Below are 15906 nucleotides of genomic sequence, written 5' to 3' on the forward strand. Positions count from 1 at the left end.
AATGTAACTCGTCCTCGGATCGAAAGTCGGTTTTCCAAGCAGTTTATGAAAAATAATTTGCAAGATAGGCAAAAAAAAAATACTCCGGATAATCGAGTCCAGCCCTGTTTTTGAACTGATTCTATATGATTTATATAAGTTTCATGGTATGGAGCCCAAACCACACTGAAATATTCGAGCATTGATTTCACGTAAGCTATATAAAGTGTTTTGATGGTATATGGGTCTTTAAAATGATAACTAAATCTTTTTATGAATCCCAACATATTATTTGCTTTGTGAATTGTGGTATTAACATGATCTACAAATGTCAACTTCGAGTCAAGAATTACTCCTAAGTCCCTAATTTTATCGCACCTTATCACCAGCTGGCTTCCTAGAGTACATGTAAAATCTAGAGTAGTGTGTTTTCAGGAATAAGATATAATATTGCATTTTTTAACATTAATATCCAGCAGACGTGCGTTAAAAACCAATTGTAGAAAACATCAATTTCATTTTGAAAATGTAGTAAATCAGTATTGTTAAAGATTTCCATGTACAGTTTCATATCGTCAGCATATATGAGCACATTTAATCGATTTAACACAATCTTCACGTCATCCACAAATAAAATAAATAACAAAGGACCTAAATGATACATTCACAAGTTTTTCGCATCCTCGTAAAGCTGCGGTTTTCAAATATTTTTAATTTCATCCGGAATGTTGACTTGAATTTCGGAATGCCCAAAACTCTACAATTTCACATATCTTCTAATCCTATGATTTTCGATGATTTTGATCTTGGTTGATATTGATGCTGGTTGATTTTGAGAATCGAAAATCACGGCTGATATTGGTCGAAAATCACGTGTGATTTTCACACCAAAGTGGTGTGTGCGATTTTCTGTATCATTTTATCGAACGATATTAAGTAAGCTCGATAGCTTAATAATCGATTTAATCAAATAACCGAGATGTCAGGATATCGATTAAAAATTAATTGATTATTTTCCTGATACATGTGGGCGTCTATAGTCGAATACCCGCATATAGAAAGAGAGACGGATTAGTAATTTCCATTTAATTCCACTACATTAATTGCTTATCCTTGACAGATACACGTATTTTGTCTACAATGTGCAGAATTCTACAGGATCTTGTACTAATCTGGATAGTGCGGACTCACTCAATGTGCTTGATACTTGGGAGCCAGTGTAAACTGTCAACCGGGAGCCAAACATTCAAAAGCAGCAAATGAAGTTACTGTTCTTATCCATCGTCAAGCATTGTAACCTCATAAAAATGATCCATACTTTTTCATTACACATACTTAACTTTAAGCTCAACGACAAAAACCAGCCGGCTCAGCGATGAAAGTATAAAAACCAGCATAGTTTTCAAGACTCAGCTGAGTGTTGAATTGCAGTAAAACATACTTTGGCGAAACATGTAGGTAAACAAACTTTGACAGAGTAATGGGAGCTCGAGCACTTCTGGCTCAGAGCTTTTGGCGGGAATCAACTGAGAAAGAACAAAACAGTTTTAAAATTGAGAAAATTTTCAAGAAGTTTTCCTTTGGCTTGCAAAATAAAATCGAGCGATTCCGCAGTACCCAGGTACTAATATTCCCGAATTAGTACAAGACACTGAAGATGTCTGCACATTGTTGACAAAATACGCGTATCTGTCAAGGACAAGCGATTAAGGTAGTGGAATTAGATGAACCAGCCTAAGGCTGAAATTTTCTTGTTAATTCCACAAAGCCCCGTAACGTGGGTAGATCACCTTTTCGTGGTACGTTACGGGATATAAGATCTACCACCGATTCCTAGTCTTGACTACTTCAAACTAGGGGAAAAGGATTTTTCAGTAATCAAAGAAACACATCTTAGTCCTTGTTACTTTTTATGCCTTGTTGATAGTGATAAGTCCTCGGGTTGCATGAACCGAGGATGATCTTGAAACAAGGAAAAAATGAGTTAGTTAGTCTTCATCTATGTGATTCCTAATCTTCTTTTCGTTGTTCCCTAGTTTGAAGTGTTTAATACTAGGGTTCTGATGCATCGTAATTATCGGTGTCATTCTTTAATTTTGTTGCTAAGGAATCCAATTTTGACTGACAAAGGGGCGCGCCTTTGAAGGGTGTTTCAACACTCCGAAGGGTATAAATAGCGGGACCTTTCAATTAGAATCGATTCCTTGCGATGAAGGCAAGAATGACAACTGTATCAAAACCAAATACTTCATCATTTCTCAATAGTGATGGAGTAATACGACATGCACATAAACTAAGGACACGGGATATACTACAATAGATCAAATTACTGGTCGCAGTAGTTTTATGTCCCGAACAGAGGAGAGAAAACATAATCCACAATATCGGAATAGCTTAACAATTGAGCATCCGATAGAATTACAATCAACTTGATCATTTCGTCAACAAAGAACTATAAGATCTGGGGATATGATGGTTTTGACAATACCTTTACTCATTATCGTCATGAGTATTTATTTTTTGCATGCGAATACATCATGTTTCAGAACACTGTTTGGCCAAAATTGAGCACTGAGGGACTTGATTTACTTTGAGGCTATAGTAGGCCATTTATCCTACTCGAACTAAACAAATCAAGTTTTTGATCCAGGAATGTTGGAAAATTGGAATATTGAAATTTTAAACTTTCGTTAGGGTGGGTTAACTTAACTTCCTGTTCCACGCTACTCTTTCGATCTGTAGTCAGGTCCCAACAACTGTGCCATATTTGAACGATTTTGTTTATACTCTGGAGTTACAGGATAAGTTTAAAGTTTTATGGGAAACGGAACTATTTATTTGCTGGTTAAAAATTTAAAAAATGCTTGATTTTTACCAAACCTAGGATTGAGATTGGGACAACTTTGTCGAAGATAGTAAATTGATTCAACTTTGCAAGTTCTCCCGCAAATCCAGATCGTAGCCAAATTCATTCAAATTTTGCGCAGTTGTTGATGATCCTAATAAAAAAAAAGTACTGTGGGGAGCAGGGCTGTTAACCAATCCTAAGATGTTTTAAATTCAATGATATAAAGAAGGTTAATAATGCATTACTTAATCAGTGCCATGCTCCTGATGTGTTCGGGGAATATGAAGGTACATATACCCGCATAGGATTGCACATTCAATTCCTCATCCAAGTTTTCCCGCTTGAACAAGTTTCGTTGTGTAAGCATCCATCACTTCCGCCATCGCATCGGAGCATAAAATAGCAAGAACAAGACAGTAATTTAGATGTCTTCACCTGAGTTTATCGCAACACAAAGGAACATAAACAGCAACAGATGCACAAATCCAGAAAAGGGAGAGAAAGAGCACACCACCCCGTAACGACAAGTCACGTGATTTTGCTCTGCCACATCAACGTGACGAATGCGTTGTGATACTGTATTCCGTTTTCTTATTCATTTCAACTTCCACCTCTAGGAAATGGAGGTTACCTAGCGGAATAAACTTTTCCCAGATCCACCTTCCTGCAGCAAACCTAATCCTTCCTGACAATCCTGGCTGTAGACGACGACCGAGAAACTGCTCTCGCATCACGTTTCACAGCTTCATTAATTGGTTATGTTTGCTTTCATAACCTCAAAATGAGGTTAGGTTTCCCGTATTTCCGCAGCCACCCACGATTCGGTAAGGATGGGTCGGATGCGGTGCAGCGCCTACTGCTTCTGTGCGTGTGTTTCATCATCGCTCCGATAAGCAAGCAAGTGCCTACTGTTGCACGAGCGAAGAGCAAAAGTTGAGTGGAAAATAGCTATACACTAGGTAGGGAACGAGCGAACAGTAGTTGAACACGGTTTTTCTTCGTCACCAGGAAAGGAACATGGTCCCTTCAGAGTCGAGAAGACAGGTGAAAATGAATGTACATTTTTCATCCTGGCTTCTGCTCTGAGAGTATGGAGGGAATTATAAATAACTCCATAATACTTCTTTTAATCAGAACTCCAAACAGCATATGAGTTTCGCTGCAATTTTCAAGCTCGTTAATTCACTTGCCATCAACGAGTGGAGTCCGAAATTTTGGGAAACCTTTCAAACAGTAAACTTTACCCAAAACAAATTCAAACGGCTTTCCGCTTGACCAGATGAAAAATGATCTCGACTCAACTGGACCTGATTTCCGAAATGCAATTCCCCTTCATTTCCCAAACAGTAGTGAACTGGTGAAACCAACCTAAAGTGCAATGTGTACATTTGCAACAAATGCGGTCGGGCACATGAGTCCTAAGCTCAACGAAATCCCGTGCGGCTCGACGCTGCTCGGCGTTGGCTCTAATAATTATCTCTCCGTCGGAATTGGAACCTACAGGGAAATCTAAATTTATTTCATTTTATTTTATGGAGTCGAGTAGCGGTGAGCTTCGTCCAGGATAAGCACAAACCATCCATCCATTGTATTATAGTGGGTAGATAGAGACTAACCTAACCTCAACATTGTTCGAGGGTCAGTTTTCCGCATTCCATTTCTTTGCACTGAAGCTTAAATGGTCCCTTGACTGTTTGGGTAATGATTTTCAGGAAGCGCGGCAGAACTGATGGCGGAAAGCGACGCTATTCATGACACATTATTTAGGGAGATGGCTTTAATAATGCATTCGTAAAATGGGACATTAGAAACGTAGGATTTTCAGAATACTTGAAAAAGTTTGCACTTAACATTCGGCAACATTTAACTCCTTCAGTTTACGTTATTTTCAAGTTTATCTTTAACTAAATAACATCCTATTTGAGAAACACTGAATCTGTCATGAATTCATACACAACTACCTTGAAAAACTAGGAAAATCCTGGAAAACAAACTGGAATTTTTGGGGGTAGATTGAAATTCTAGTATCAAGTATCAAGCAATACTTAAAAATAAGATACACCTACGTCTGATTTCGGCTTATCAAGAGGAGAGTATGTAGAGTATATAAAAGTATGCCAATTAATTTCAAAACATTTTATCATAGAACCAACTTCATCTTTCTCCTTCTTCACTTTGAACATAATAATTCTGGAGTGGATTTACCTTCAGTAACAACATACATTCTGAAACTTGAATTTTTGGGTGGTTCTGAGATATAGATTAGAAAATAAAACTTAGGTTTTTTTAAACCCTTTACCTAAGAGAAATTTTCAAGAATGTGGAACAAAAATAAAAATTGAATATTTTCAAAGAACCATTTTGACGTAGAACTACGTCTTTGTTGACTATACTGGGGTGCAAATCAAAACATATGTGTGGTGAAATAGTGTTAGGCTTTGAACGCTTGTAACTTTGTCATTTATAGATGAAAATAAAATCCAAATACGCCAATCGATAGGATATTACAGTACAAATCTGCTGAAATAAATGTATTTTTTTTTCAATTTTACACAAAAAAAAAACATTTGAAAAATGTACAAATTATAATGTTATCCCTGTTTTTATGAAATAAACGATTTTCCCTAACCCAGTCGTCATAATCGAGTATCATTTGGTTGTACATCGTTCTGCTCGAATCTGAAAAGATATAAAACAGCGCTGCTGTCATGCCTCTGCTCATTACCGCTTTGGACGGCGTGGCACTAGGTCCTGCAGCAAGCAGGAGCAAGTCAGCGGATTATGGGAGATCATGGCGTGACCACCTACCACAATGAGGAAATGAGGAACTTGGAAAAGTTATACATGCAAAACACCCCCACCTTAAACGACAACCCGAAAAAGACATGGACTTATCACTTTATTTCGGGAAATAAATTATAAGCAAACTACAATTATAAGTAAAAGCAAAAGTTAAATTCCATTAACTTTTTACCCGCTTACGGTAGAGCCAAAACTTTGAAATTTGAGAAACATTTTGCTTAAAAAAGGCATACATTCTATTCTGCTGGTGAATTACCAACAACTGACTGTAAAACATATCTGGTACCTCTATATATGCGCTGCTGTCATGCCTCTGCTCATTTTACGGTTAAAGTCCCGTTAAAACAAAGACACACACACACGCCTCTGCTCATTACCGCTTTGGACGGCGGTGTTGATATTGCGCTCAGTTGACTCGATGGTAGTTGCGCCGGGAAGCTTCGAATCGGTTTACCGAGGATCCAACTTCGGCCACCACCGGGTAGTGGTCCGAGCTCAGCTCCTGTAATGCCACAAGTTGCGAAACGTTGTGTCCCATGTTGCTTACGAAGATGTCGATGGTCGCATGGACCCCAGACCGAACCGGGTGGGAGAGTCCGGGGCCAAGATGGTATAGTGGCCCTCTTGCAGGTTGGATGATGTTGAGGATGATGCCGTTTCTATCCCAACAAACAATTGAGAGCTCTTATAAAACACCTGAGTTGATCAAACGTTGAATAATAGCTTCCAGAGTTGAACAAGAATGTAGTTGTATTGCCAAAGCTGTTGGAGCACTCTTAAATGATTGTTTACGTTCGGTTTAACTATATGCTTTATAAGACCTACGATAACTTTTATAGCACCTTAGTGGAACTGATTCACAAGAGCTATACAGAATGTGGAATAAACGCATCAAAACAAACAATTGAGAGCTCTTATAAAACACCTGAGTTGATCAAACGTTGAATAATAGCTTCCAGAGTTGAACAAGAATGTAGTTGCCTTTTTGGTTGAACGCTTCAAAACCGCTTGCTGTTCAATTAATATTTAGGAGTCATAAAAGAGTGTAACAAACGCCTCTCAGGTTTCCTCTCTACTAAATTTCAGAGCAGCTGTCAGGAAGTGTCTACAAACGTTGTATAAAAGTTGCTTCTATCCGATTGTTAAGGAGTCATTGAAAAGTGCTATAAACGCTTTTCACCGCTTGCTGTACAATGATTATTTAGGAGTCATAAAAGAGTGCAACAAACGCCTCTCAGGTTTACTCTCTACTAAATTTCAAAGCAGCTGTCAAGAAGTGTCTACAAACGTTGTATAAGAGCTTTCACCAAAATAATAAAGCATATTTAAAATCTATAAACGTTGTATAAAAGTTGCTTCTACTCCTATACCGCGTATACATATAATGCTGTAGTTGAACAGGTTCTCCAAACCAGTGTAAACAAGAGTTTTACAGAAGTTGTAATAAACAAATTGTACAGTTATTATTCAGCATGCAGTTGAATAAAATCACAATGGAAGCGTTTCTTCAACAAGAAATTGATTTTGGGTAAACGTTTTACTGAATACGTTAGACAACACCTTTGTGTTGCAGTTGTATAGGTTCTCCAAACCAGTGTAAACAAGGGTTTTATAAAAGTTGTGGTGAACACATTGTGCAATTATTATTCAACATGCAGCTGAACAAAATCAAAACGAAAGCGTTTCTTCAACTGGAAATTGTTACTTGGGATTGCTCCGACCGTTGCCCCAAGCTTGATGTTTTGCGTTCAGATCGCCAGCGATGATAAAGTTCCCGCTCCTCCGGGTGAGTTTGATGATGTCTTTGCGGAGGGCCACTGACGACCCGTCCCTGATGTTGGTTTGCTTGGGGCAGTAGGCCGCGATGATGGTGATTGGGCCAAGTGATGTGCTCACCTCCACTCCGATGGCTTCAATTGTTTTCAGCTGGAAGTTTGGTAGCAGCCGGCAACTGATGTTCCGTCTTGCAGCGATGGCCACTCCTCCACCTCCAGAGCAGGTGCGATCAAGTCTGACGAGCCGGAAGTCGGGAAGGAAAACGTTCAGTTCGGGCTTCAGATGTGTCTCGGTGATGATAGCAATGTCGACCTCCTTGGTGTTGACGAAATCGAGTAGCTCTCTATGCTTGTTCGTCAGTGAGCAAGCGTTCCAATTTACAATTTTAATAGCTTCACGGTCCATACTTGGTGATGTTGTGACAAGGCAGCATGAAGCTGCTCAGATCGAGTCTTGCAGGGGCGCAGAATGACGATCACCTCTGCAACCAGCATTACTAGTTCCTCTGATGTTAACAGAGATTCGTCAACTGAGTCACCTATTCTCAGTCGATAATGACCTGAAACAGGTCACGTATGTTGCTCTTGAGCGCAGCAAGGGTGGTGGAGCCCTTCGTGAGGTGGACCAGAAACAGTTGGTCACGATAGTTGGTATTGGGCATAGGCCGTCGATTCATTGGGTGGACTGCTTCTGGTTTCAACCCGAGCCTCACCAGCTCATCTTTTACGGTAGCCGCTTCGTACGACGGCAGACCTCGTAAAACAACCTTCAATAATTTCATCGAAGGCAAATCGTGAGTGTAAAACTGCACTGTGCTGTTCTTCAGCAGGTTACCGACCAACTTATACTGCTGTAGGCTGAAGCACATGATCTTTGTTCCAACGCTACAGATTTCACATGAGCGAGCTCACCACTACCATATACTTGCAACTAGAAACGCTCTGCCGAAAAATACTCCAAAAGGGAGGGGCCTAATTAGCTATTCTGCAAGTATAAAACAGACTGTAATTCAGTGAACGCGCTCAGTTGCATTGCAATTCGATTAGCTGTGAGGACAGTCGTCACAACTAATTTGAAAGTCCCATAAAGTGGACGCGGACATCGGAATGAGAAGCATTACCAATGGCAACGACATCCTTCGAACGTTACACAGCTGAGTTTGACTACAATGATCACCTGCGTCATGCTGCTGCCAGGAAAGCCAACTGTGCACGCTGTCTCTGGATATACCCAAGTACACCAGTTTGTTCGCTTCGATCCAAAATGGCAGTTTCATTTGCGACGGAGATGGGCACCACAAATTTGGTAGGATCCTGAAGGACGTGGACATCGGAGGCTCTCTGAGTAGCTTCACCATCTTTCGGACGTTCCACTGCTATCGTTCCGTTAGGCTAATATACAACATTGATCACCTGCATCCCGAAAGTACTAGCATGTATATATTTCTACGCTATACAATTTATTTTAAGATCTCTAGATGGTGGGTAAAACAGGTTCACATAATTGAAATAATTTTGATCCATGGAGAGAAATAACAGCAAAGAATCATCGATCAGTGCCAACAAATAGCGCCAAAATAAAAGGAGTGCCAAAAGGCAACGGCGATTAGTACCTATTCGTTCCGTATCCTCGAACTCCAACAACCCTTTCGATGTACTTTAGGAAAAAACAACAAACGGTCCTTTTCAGGGCATTTGAAAAACAAAAGGCTCTTTTCAGGGTCACCAATTCAAATACAGAAGGAGTTAAGATAATAGATTTTCGAATAAGTAAAGTATTCATCACCTATTTATCCATCGGCGTATACTTACAGATATAGGTAAGGCATCATTCAGAATTGAATGTAACAAAAAACTTAAAAAATTACTATTTACTATTTTTCATCAACTACACGGTAGCCGTCCCAAACGATCAAAAGGACATCAGAAAAACAAATAACGGTAAGAGAAAGAGTTAAGATACCTAATAGATTATCGATCAATTAAAAGAACTACGGTCCTACGTCTAGCTTCCGTTCGTGCCTCTAGGCACAGACCCTTCTTCTTTTTTAAAATTTATTTACTAATCCAACAATGACACTAAAACCACTATAGTTTCATAATATCATCCTCAAACTAAAACCTAAAACCATGGACATTGAACCAAAAAGGTTTGCAAATGTCTAGATTAGATTTTATCTGACTTATCCAGAACCATTCATGATAGTTCATATTATGTTTCGAAACATTTGTGTAGCTTCATTTTGAAGAAAAGTGACTCCATACTGTTTTCGAGCGTTGCTGTGGTAACCAAACTGCCATACCAGTCTGGGTGGGAGGAGGTGGCCTACTGTACAATTGCACCACACGGAACAGCAAATGATGCATGAGATGATTGCACAAACGAGCATAATGTATAGATATTGTGATAATTCCGCCGCAGTATCTGGAGCCTCACTCAGGGATTGAGACGATTGTAGTTTGTTGTCCTGCGTGTATACGGTGCGAATTAAAGCCAACAATCAAAAGCCATCGCGCGCGCGGTTCTGGTTCTCATAATCAGCCAGCCAGCATCTAACCGGGTTAAATTTGCCTTTTGCGCGGAGCCATCCGAGCCTCGCATTGTGTTGTCAGAAGGTTCTCATACAGCAACAAATATAGCCACTGGAGCTTGATTAATGCTATTGTTGGGTTGGGTCAGGCCACCGAGCTGCCTACTGCATTGAGCGAAATGTGTGCAGTGCATGGGTGCACTTTTAGATGCTTTTATGAGTGCATGGTGCAGCGTCGAACGTGCTCTTCCCAACGAGCGAACATAAGTTATTACAACGATAAAACTTACATTTTCTGTATAATTCATAAGGTAAACAACGCAGCAACCATCGGATCTTAATTCCCATTAATTAACCCTCTGCTGCTTTCAATTTGTTTGTCAAATTAAAACATTACCATCGCAGTTTGCCATGCCAAGCCACCACCACTTGCCAGGCCATAATTTCTCCAGGGAGATGCTCCATCTTTCATTGAGCTCTACATTCAGTTCATCAGGACTGAAAGAACGTGTCTTCCAAGAAGAATGCGCAGCTTCCGCTACCATCCAGTAGAACAGATTCCGAGTGCATCCACACTGACTGCGTCGGTCGGGAAAGTATGGCAATAGCAGCAGTAAAACCCACAAAACCCGGAATGTACTATTTTCACTTACTTTGCATTTGCTATATGTGTATCTTATGTATAGGATACGGATATAGATGCACTGCAAAGCGGAAGAGTTTCTCCCGGTGGAAATCTACGACGTCGTTCCGATGGTTGGCTTGGCGAAGGTTTGCTTCATTTTCTAATTAATTTTAGTGGATTACATTTAACCGCATTTAGGGCGAGCTAAATATGCAACTATTTGTAAAATTAAACGTGCACCTTCTTCATTCTGTCTGTTCTCTGCTGCCTTGGTAACAACGTGACTACTTAGATCTAGATGCAACGTTGAAGGAGAAAATTAGTTGATTCGGAAATCTAGTTTGCTGCGATCGTTGCCTGCTTCGTTTAAGATGAAATATTAGTTTTGCGGGTTGTAGCATACATGGAACAGTTTTCCAGAGTAGGTACCGTCTTCACCGAACCGAATCTGCAAATGCATGATTTTTTTTCCCCACAAAAGCTTCTTTGGACGGTAGAGATCTGTTTGCGAAAACAGTCTGCAAAAGAGATAAAATATAAAATTCACATCCGTTCTCCAGGACTGCGGCGCACCACCTCCATCGGACGACAGAGATCACATATGAGGAAAAGGACTTTTTGCTGTATACCCCTTAGCCGAACATTACGATGAGGAATGGTTGTTGAATTATTATTGTGCTACGTCTGTGTGCTCGTATAATGTGATGCGCGGCCGTTGGGAGAAACCTACAATTTGGCAAAGGTTCCTTTCACGATGGTGTGCAGCTAAAAGTGGAGAACACTTGGCATCCCTTTGCTGGTTTTCTGTAGACCTCCCCTACAGTTGCTCCAAGGTTGCTTGGAATGTAATGAATTATTCTCGAATTTTAATTATTTTACGTGTACTTATTACATTCTGTGCTTTTACCATGGAAAATGAAAGCATTCAATGCAGAACAGAAACACAAGTATAATTTTCAATCGAACGAAATTCCAACACTGCACAACGCAGTAGGCCATCCTATTCGTACCCGAAAAAGAAGCAGGCGTAGGGAAAAACCGCGTGATGCTCATTCGGTTCCAGTTCGCCAGTTTCGTGCGGAGAACCGTTCCGGTTTTGATGTCATGGCGTTGCCATGGAACGACGGAGTGAACCAAAAGTCACCACCGACTACTGCTACGACGACGACCCGGAAAGTCGCATCGTGTGCCACCATCCAGAACGGCCGGCGCACCACACCACCCTCTGCACCTCTGCAGACAGTTGTGTAAATGTGATAAAGGACCTTTCTCCTCCTTCTGCTGGTGGCGTGTGATGTGGAATCTGTGTCAACGGTTCAGGACTTTTGTTCCGTTCCGTTGCCGGAGTGAGTGGGGCGACCAACTGTACATTATTTTGCGCAAACACTCACACACAGCCAAACTCACACTCACTTTCCCAAAAGAGCGAATGCCAGAAGAGAAATAAAATTGCACCGCTTACTACGAGTGGGTCCTGATCTGTGCCGAGGGATAGGACTCCGAAAGGGCAAAAGTTGAATGAAAAGTGTGAAAAATTAATCCTGGCTAGAGATAATTTATGGCCATTTGGGTCGGGTAACGATTTGCCATTTATTCGCCTTGCATATACCGAATGTGTATACGGTGGTAAAGTGTCAAGGACCAAAGGCAAAAGCAGCAATATCTAGGACTGTAAATTAAGTTCGAAACCATGCAAAGTGTATAGAGTGAGAGTAAGAGCCAATTGTGTGCTTCGTTTTTAATCCACGGGAATAAAGTTGTACAAGTTTCTGGTCCTCTGTCTGTATGTCTCCTTCGCTTCCTCCTTCCTAGGACAGAGAAGGCAAGACTTTGGGAAAATTTGCTTTGGGATTCGAAGGGAATTAACAGCGTGAAATATCTTCCTGCAAGGGTTCTGCTGCCGGTACTGCTCAGTTTAAGAGGATGCTATTAATCATCCCATTGACAAGTTGGATTTCTGCAAGTTCTACCGAACATTATGGGGATCAGAATTGAAACATCATCCGCACAACAAACGTGTGGCCCTTTTGCGTGACTCCATCAAAGGGAGCTCGCATTTCCGTATTATGATCATAATCATCTGGCAATGGGTGCTCTTCTGCGCCACGCCTCGCTCAACCCAGCAGGCGACGATTCAATTTGTATTCATTTCATCGAGTTGAAAATACAATTTCTTTGTTGCACACACACGCGAAAAGTCGCGTCTTTTCGCCATCATGGCATTATCTTCATCGCGTGCATATCTCCATATAAACGTGTATGCGAGCGAGCGAATACGCGTCTTGCCCGTGCGCTTTATCAACCGAACGTGGCTGGTGCACTGCATCGAGCATAACTTGCAGGCGCTGATCAGCACCGTCATCATCGTCGTCGTCACCGGCGTGCCACCACTCTTGTGAAGCTCTTCGTTTTGCGTCGTTTGAAGAGGAGATGCAACCGAATGCAAAGGAAATGCAATATGGTTATACGGTACGGACCAGACGTGCCATATGTTTCCGTGCAGAATGGCGGTACAGTCAACTCTCCCTGACTTGATATCGCCCCTGCCCTTGGTTACTTCGATTTCTTTTTTCAGCATTAATTCTGGAATCAGTAATTCAATATCCTTCCTTACATCCTACCTCAGATATCGAATTAGGACGGGTTGACTGTTTGTCTAAGGATGATGAAGTTGCGCGAAAAGTGTTTCCTTATTGAAACATATAATAGAAAGACATTCTTGGAAACAATACGCAGCTTGCTGGTACTGCTGTTGCTTCCATTGCGGATTGTGAAGAGAGGATCCAAGGCCAGGTGACAAGTGCAAAAGGCAGCGTCGCCTATCAGTCACGTTTCGGGTTGCTTCGATTAGATGCGTAGGAAACACGAAGTCTGTCTTCTGGTGGTATGTTTATGCGTTAACGTGTTTCCGGCGAATATCGTGATGTTATGAATTTGCTGAAAAACCAGTCACCACACCACAATAGGGACAGTTGATTATCTCCTGGCCTGGAAGCATGTAGTGGTAATATAGACTCAAACGTTTCGGCGTAAAAGTCACTTCACTGTTATCAGACTCAGGCTTGGCGGAGGCCTGGGGAAGTGATTTGAATGGAAGTTAATTGGAAAAGTTTTCCGACCAGACAGCAAACTGATTAAGCCGAACGAACACACCAATCAGTAGGAGGTGATGACTGCACACCGTTATCATCATCGCGTTTAGGGAAAGCGTAACCTTGAGTCACGCTGATGAACTGGAAGTTTTGCATCCTACAATGTGACACTATCGGAGCTGAATTATCAAAAGGATGGTGATTATAAACTGTGGCTGGTTTGCTTTTAAAATGTTTGCTATTTTAAGTGGACTGAAAATGGTTTTACATACGTCAATCTATTCTGTTAGAGAAAAGTTTGAAAATATGTGCTATTTAAATAGTTAGTTAGACTGCATTGAAATAGTTTATTTTGATGAATTTTATCTTAGAGATGTTTAGCTACCGGCACGCATTTATATATTGCTTCGGGCAAATTTTCCGAATTTGTGAGAATTGTTGAATTCAAGCTTATCGCGAATTCGTGTAAATTGCTGAATTCAAGCTTGATGTTCAATTCTGGCAATATTCCAAAATCGACACTTTATGTTGCCTGTAGGGGAACTAGGGACTAGATTTTCACCCTAAGCTTTTTCAATTAATTGATTGTGAAAAATCCACCAAATCAAACGTTTATCGAATGCATAGCATTATTGAGGGTATTATTCATATAATTAAATAGAATTTGGCATGGAGATAACTAAAAAAGTGATCAAAATAGGAACATATATTTTGTGTTTCTTATGCATCGAACATATAGGTATGGGGCAAAAAGCTCCATAGAAACATTGGACAGAATTCCATTGAAATTATTCTCACGATTCGTATCAGCATACTCCTTAAGTTTCATCGTAAGAATTTTCTATGATTTCTCTTCCGGATTGTGTTTCCTTTATTCACAAAATCTCCATGCAATTGTCATCAGCGTTCACAAGACAATTGACACTGTCTTCAACCAGCTGTCGCACAGACTGTATATTTAACACTAGATAACGGACAACACACCCAGGAGAAATTTTCAGGTTGCCAAAATTTGCACCGGCTGGAGCGGGATTCGAATCCTCGCTTCGTGGCACTCACAATACGCCTGAACGACGGGTGAAGTCGCACGACCACGAAGCTCACAAAGATTCAGAATTAGCTTGACATTCTCGTTTGATTTCTTCACTTCAGTGTGAACTGTTTTTCAGAATTACCTTAAAATTCCAATAATGTCCAACGCTGTTGGACTTTAATAAAGTAGCAAGTTTGGCCTTTTATTTTTTGATTAGATGGTAAATCAATTGCAGTGTAAAATATCAATACAATAAGCAACATGTTTAAAAAATCTGGGAAAATCTGGAACATATTTAAAAAATCTGGAAATATACCTGGTCTGTCTGTGTATCTGGCAAGACAACTAAAAATCTGGAAAATCCTGATAAATCTGGAATACTGGCAACGCTGCCTACCCGCCACCACTGGCAAAAAAAGATGATCACCGATTTGCTCATGTACCCGACGATGTGTTTGAAACAGTTCTATCGATTGTACCGCACTAAAGTCTTTATCCGAAGGAAATTGCAGCTATTGTTACCTCTACCACTGTATGTGCTCCTGTCATAGTCGACTTGACGATCTCGAGGAGGCACGGGTATGGGATGTGCTGCTACTGTACCTTTCGACCAATGACAGTATGATTGATGGTAAGCTCCCATCTAGAGTTATGTACTTTAACTAATTATGTTTGTATTACTTTTGAGTGATGCCATTTTTATATGTAAGCTACAATAAGAGGTTTTGAGGAATGTGTCGTTATGTGATGTATTATTATTATTTATCTTTATTAGGGAGGCTTTCAGCCTTGGGCTGGTTCGCCTCCAAACGTTATGTGATGTGATGTGAATGGAACCCACCATCAGTGCAAGGATTACCAATGTCTGCAGATACTTTACCGGTTATAAAGTTCTGACTGATGGTTTGTTGCAACAGGGTGAATCAGCTTCATTGAAGACCTTTGGAAGACAAAACGACCATCTGTAATCACGTGATAAGAGACTGGCAAATCCACTAACCCTCGTCCAGTCAACAAATCCTTTGATTCCCTTAGGCTGCCCCTCCCCAACCTAATATATAATATAATGTTTTAAAATATATGATTTACAGTGATGATCCAATTTTGTCAACCCCCCTGAATCCGAATTTTAATTATTTTAGATAATAGGAATTGTTATTTTAACTCTCTTTCTTTGATAAGATAAATTTTAATCTTTTTGTTTGGGTGCTTTAAGGTCTT

This window comes from Ochlerotatus camptorhynchus, unplaced genomic scaffold (genome assembly GCF_037179485.1).
Source record: "Ochlerotatus camptorhynchus isolate MF236.1 unplaced genomic scaffold, CSIRO-AGI_Acam_v1.1 ptg000112l, whole genome shotgun sequence".
Lineage (NCBI taxonomy): Eukaryota > Metazoa > Arthropoda > Insecta > Diptera > Culicidae > Ochlerotatus > Ochlerotatus camptorhynchus.